This window comes from Electrona antarctica (genome assembly GCF_951216825.1).
Source record: "Electrona antarctica genome assembly, contig: scaffold_39, whole genome shotgun sequence".
Lineage (NCBI taxonomy): Eukaryota > Metazoa > Chordata > Actinopteri > Myctophiformes > Myctophidae > Electrona > Electrona antarctica.
Genome location: NW_027637102.1, coordinates 991953 through 998068, shown reverse-complemented (window position 1 = coordinate 998068; position 6116 = coordinate 991953).

The window sequence follows — 6116 nt, the reverse complement described above, 5'->3', positions numbered from 1 at the left end:
GCTGTGTTGTTGAACACACACACAGCTTAACGTCATGGCTGTGTTGTTGAACACACACACAGCTTAACGTCATGGCTGTGTTGTTGAACACACACACAGCTTAACGTCATGGCTGTGTTGTTGAACACACACACAGCTTAATGTCATGGCTGTGTTGTTGAACACACACACAGCTTAACGTCATGGCTGTGTTGTTGAACACACACACACACACACACAGCTTAACGTCATGGCTGTGTTGTTTAACACACACACAGCTTAACGTCATGGCTGTGTTGTTGAACACACACACAGCTTAACGTCATGGCTGTGTTGTTGAACACACACACAGTTTAACGTCATGGCTGTGTTGTTGAACGCACACACAGCTTAACTTCATGGCTGTGTTGTTGAACACACACACAGCTTAACGTCATGGCTGTGTTGTTGAACACACACACAGCTTAACGTCATGGCTGTGTTGTTGAACACACACACACACACAGCTTAACGTCATGGCATAAAGAGTATGCACATGCATAAAGCGAATGGCAAATCGAGTGGCAAAGTGAGTTTAACATTGTTTAACGTTGTTTAATGCAATCAGATAGGACTTTTCTGATTGGATGTATGGGCTGTACGTCGAGGCCAGAAAGTAGTTTTTTGGCACTCAGGCATTCCTGCATTACTTCCAGATATGAAGATGATGTCACTCACACGCATACCCTCTTTTGCAAAGTTTCGCAAAAAACGACTGCACGTTTCATACAGAACTGCTATTTCTGGAGGAATTAAAAAAAAAAAACAGCAAATACCTTCGGGCTTGGTCCCTCATTTATAAAATAAATAAATAATAATAAACTGCTACATGGGGTCTGGATTGATTCCATGATGTTTCTTACCTGGCGTTGTTGTGCTGCAGTCTAAGAAGACGACTTCAGTTCTATGACAGGACAGACGTCCTCAGTGCTATGGCAGGACAGACGTCCTCAGTGTGGCAGGACAGACGTCCTCAGTGCTATGGCAGGACAGACGTCCTCAGTGTGGCAGGACAGACGTCCTCAGTGCTATGGCAGGACAGACGTCCTCAGTGCTATGGCAGGACAGACGTCCTCAGTGTGGCAGGACAGACGTCCTCAGTGCTATGGCAGGACAGACGTCCTCAGTGTGACAGGACAGACGTCCTCATTGTGACAGGACAGGTCTAGTCCACTGCTTTAAGAAGGACTCCACTCCACCTGCCCATGAAAGGACAGGAAACACGGTGTCATTGGAGGATGCAGGTCTGATTGGTCAGCGTGTTGCTCAGGCCTCGCCTACTAGCACAACATTCAGCTATACCATCAGTTCTAACTCACACCAATAGCCTCGTCAGCACATCCCCCCCCCCCCCTCCCCCTCACGGAAAACAACTGCACTGGCTTCCTGTCAAGTTCTGCATCTATTGCAAAACATGTACAAACTCTTCCTCCTTCTCTCACCTACAGATGTCGAAACGCCCTCCCTGTGTCCCCACAGGCAGTCGCTCTCAGGCCTAAACCTCCATATATAAAGAATTGTGTATTTGTAGGTCTCTAAATGTTATGATGAATTGAACATGGTGTGGGCCCTGTTGTAAACAAGTGTAATGCTTTTATGGTATCGTCCAGTTTTTGAGTTGTGCTTGAAATGTACTGTAATTCTGCAAACTGTTAATACATAGCTCATTTTCTTAGTGATTATTCCATAACTATTGGATTAGTAGACAAGGAGTCCTGTGCTCGGCCTCGACACAACTACATTATGCCAGCTATAGACTGTCCACTGCTATGGGGTTCACAACTACATTATGCCAGCTGTAGACTCTGTCCACTGCTATGTGGTTCACAACTACATTATGCCAGCTGTAGACTCTGTCCACTGCTATGTGGTTCACAACTACATTATGCCAGACTCTGTCCACTGCTATGTGGTTCACAACTACATTATGCCAGACTCTGTCCACTGCTATGGGGTTCACAACTACATTATGCCAGCTGTAGACTCTGTCCACTGCTATGTGGTTCACAACTACATTATGCCAGCTGTAGACTCTGTCCACTGCTATGTGGTTCACAACTACATTATAACAGTAACTCTGTGAGGAGGACAGAACTCAGCTGTATGGCACCTTCAGGACTTTGGTAATTTACAGTATATAGGTCGTTTTGTGGTTAAATTATTACCCTCAGGCAGGGTGTGGTGTTTTGGGTGGTGTTAGGGTTACATTCTTACCCTCTGGTAACGCTATAGAAGGTGGATCTGATGCACTCCCTCATCAATGGATCCACTGAGGTCAAACACAAAGGTCATGGGTCACAAAGCGAAGCACACAGTTATATTTATAATCCATTCATTTCAACAGTAGAATAATGATCACATCCTATAGCTATAGACAGAGCAGCCAGAGCGGTCACACTGGGGCCGCCTAAGTACTTATGAGTGATGATGAGTGGGTTAGAGTGGGGGGGCACTGGGGGGACACTGGTTAGAGTAGTGGGTTAGAGTGGGTGACACTGGTTAGAGTAGTGGGTTAGAGTGGGTGACACTGGTTAGAGTAGTGGGTTAGAATGGGTGACACTGGTTAGAGTGGGTGACACTGGTTAGAGTAGTGGGTTAGAATGGGTGACACTGGTTAGAGTAGTGGGTTAGAGTGGGTGACACTGGTTAGAGTAGTGGGTTAGAATGGGTGACACTGGTTAGAGTAGTGGGTTAGAGTGGGTGACACTGGTTAGAGTAGTGTGTTAGAGTGGGTGACACTGGTTAGAGTAGTGGGTTAGAGTGGGTGACACTGGTTAGAGTAGTGGGTTAGAGTGGGTGACACTGGTTAGAGTAGTGGGTTAGAGTGGGTGACACTGGTTAGAGTAGTGTGTTAGAATGGGTGACACTGGTTAGAGTAGTGGGTTAGAGTGGGTGCCACTGGTTAGAGTAGTGGGTTAGAGCGGGTGACTCTGGTTAGAGTAGTGGGTTAGAGTGGGTGACACTGGTTAGAGTAGTGGGTTAGAGTGGGGGGGCACTGGGGGGACACTGGTTAGAGTAGTGGGTTAGACTGGGGGGACACTAATTAGAGTAGTGGGTTAGACTGGGGGGACACTGGTTAGAGTAGTGGGTTAGACTGGGGGGACACTGGTTAGAGTAGTGGGTTAGAGTGGGGGGACACTGGTTAGAGTAGTGTGTTGGAGTGGGTGACACTGGTTAGAGTAGTGTGTTAGAGTGGGGGGGCACTGGTTAGAGTAGTGGGTTAGACTGGGGGGACACTGGTTAGAGTAGTGGGTTAGACTGGGGGGACACTGGTTAGAGTAGTGGGTTAGACTGGGGGGACACTGGTTAGAGTAGTGGGTTGGACTGGGGGGACACTGGTTAGAGTAGTGGGTTAGACTGGGGGGACACTGGTTAGAGTAGTGGGTTGGACTGGGGGGACACTGGTTAGAGTAGTGGGTTGGACTGGGGGGACACTGGTTAGAGTAGTGGGTTGGACTGGGGGGACACTGGTTAGAGTAGTGGGTTAGACTGGGGGGACACTGGTTAGAGTAGTGGGTTAGATGTCCCTATGGAGTTTAATGTTTGTTTAGAGCACTTATGATGTACATTGTTTGGCAACAGTGCGATCCTGCATGGGGGGCTGGGGGCAGGACTTACCAGGAAAGAAGAGAAGCTCAGTCTGGTCTGGGTTCAGCTTGAGGTGGTGAGAAGACAAGACTGCTTCCACTGTGAGATGTCAGCCAGACATGCAGCATTGTGCCCTTCAACCTGAACAGAGGAGTGGAGAGAGAAAAACAGTTGAGCGTTTACAACTGTTACAATCAACCCATAGGAAGGAGTATAAGGATCAGATCCTAGATCAGTGTTCATGACATTAATTGTAAAACAAAATTCTCTTCCTTCCACCTTTTAGCCCCTCCCCAAATGAAGTCTGTAGCTGTTGCCGTCCACCAGCTGTCTAAGGCCTGACTCACACCTTCACAACAGATTGATGTATAGCTGATGCATGAGACTTATTGACTGATGCAAGCTCGCAATGCATTTCCAATGGGAGTCACATGGTTTGACACAACATTAGTGTTGTATGAGGGGGTGGGGGGCAGTCGAAACACAGCCGAAAGCCGTACAACACAAATGTTGTGTCAAACCATGTGACTTCCATTGGAAATGCATTGGGGCAAGATGTAAACAAACCCTTTCTTTACATCTAGCATGCATCAATGTTGTATGCTAGATCGAAAGGTGTGAGTCAGGCCTAAGAAGGCGGAGGGGATGCTGGCCGACAGGGGGGGTGTCCGCGGCTGTCGGCTCAGGTGTAGAGGCCCTTTCTCTGCTCCCTTCTCTCTGTGATCCCACCCCTTCTCTCTGTGATCCCACCCCTTTCTCTGTGATCCCACCCCTTTCTCTGTGATCCCACCCCTTTCTCTGTGATCCCACCCCTTTCTCTCTGTGATCCCACCCCTTCTCTCTGTGATCCTGCCCCTTTCCTCTTCAGCTGGCCATCTATGTTTTTACTATAACCTCCCCACTTTATTGTCTGGAGACCACGGGGAGGACACAGCCAAAACAAAGTCAAACAAAACAGCTTGAATGCATTCTCTTTGCTTCAGGATCACAGTCTGGACTCCAATAAGAGAATATAGCTGTATATGGAAATAAACAATAAATGATTGTGTTTTTTCTTACCAGTTAGTTGTTAGTTGTTAACAGCTTGTTCTCAGACAGCCAACCATCAAACGACCTGGAAGGAAGTCAAGTTTACATAACAGGAAGCAGTTTCCAAATATAGTGTAAAATAGTAGGGCGCCCGGTGCGCCCTCTGGTGAGAACATGCAAGGACACCTCTAAATCACATAATTTCATATAAAAAAAAGACAGAGGTTCCGTGTGACATCATCATACACATCAACACAGTTCAACACCACACTAGAGAGAGGAATTCTATTACAGTTCAGAGATCATTTGAACTATCTTAAGCAATATTTTTGGCAATAACCATCTTCAGTCAATTAGCTCCACTGAGACAGAGCAGCATCATTTCAGAGAGAGAGAGGTATAGTGTCATTAAACGAGTACATGGCTATGGATAATATGACGTCATCAGAGCCTGACATCCCCTCGGTCCCAGAGACCCAGGAGAAGAAACCACGCCTACAGTGCCTCCTCCGCCCCCTGTTTGGGAGGAGGAGTCACCCCCGACACCGTGACCTCCATCAGGACCCAAAGGGCGAGGAGGCACCACGGCCTCCCCTCCAGACCGCCGCTGGGGTGGGTGATGATGCTGACGTTTCTACGACGACTCTCTGCGGCGATGACACCACCAGCGCTACTACTACGGAGTCGGAGCAGCAGGAGAGCAGTTATGACGTCAGGTCGTGTCCTCGCGGTGGCGGTATCACCGACATGCTGGGCAGTAGATCGTCCCACATCGTACGTGTAGAGGTCGCTAGCCGTCATGGTGGCGTGACCTGCTGTGTCGTCTGCGGCACGAGGTTCCGCTGGTCACCTGCGCCAGGCCGTGCCCCAACCCTCGATGGCAAGAAGAAGAAGCCACGACGGAGCAGAAAGAGAAGCCACGACGGAGCAGAAAGAAGGAGATTCAGAGTTTTCTGTGGTCGCTGGGGGCCGCCTCGGTGATAAGCCTCGGGCTGCTTTGGGCTCTTGTTCTTCCACTGGTGTCTGTGGTCGGGACACGGGTGGTCGGTGGAGTCATCCTGTTTACAGTCGGTGTTATTGCTTTGCATGTACTGTAGCTGCAATATATTGCATAACCGGCATTCTTTAATGGACATTGTTTCCGATCGTTGGCCTTTATTAGCGTTTAAAAATGTGAACATAAATTTACCTTAAATGTAAAATGTATATTACAACACGTTAGTTTGTAGATATATTTTATGTTTTACATTTTTACTTCTGTTAAATGTATGTATATTGTGACCGTATATTTTGCACTGGTTCAAGATCTTTAATGTGAAATATTAATAAATACAACATTTTGACTGTTATGCCTTCTTATTTACTAAATATTGTATTTGGGGAGGGTCCTTGAGGAGATTGTTGTAAATATGCTAATGGGAGCAGAGCTCGAAGCTCTGATCTACAAACCACAAGGGAATGTATCCGTCTATGTCCTGTCC